The following is a 241-nucleotide window of genomic DNA, read 5'->3' on the forward strand; positions in this document are numbered from 1 at the left end:
ATTCTCTTCTACAATAAACATTCACGTTTTAAAAAGTTATTACTCTGATCTGTTCTAGATTACTATATCAGTGTGTTTATCCTGAACCTATTATAACATAAAAGCATAACCTGTATGTTTTTGTTGTGCCTTCACGTTATGTGACCTGTTTGTAAAGATTACCTTCCCTCTGACTTGTTATCCGATTTTAAACTTAAATAATAAAAAACAAACCTGTTTAATTAATAGAGCCTATAAATTA

The sequence above is a fragment of the Tachypleus tridentatus genome, chromosome 6 (assembly GCF_004210375.1).
Source record: "Tachypleus tridentatus isolate NWPU-2018 chromosome 6, ASM421037v1, whole genome shotgun sequence".
NCBI classification, from domain to species: domain Eukaryota; kingdom Metazoa; phylum Arthropoda; class Merostomata; order Xiphosura; family Limulidae; genus Tachypleus; species Tachypleus tridentatus.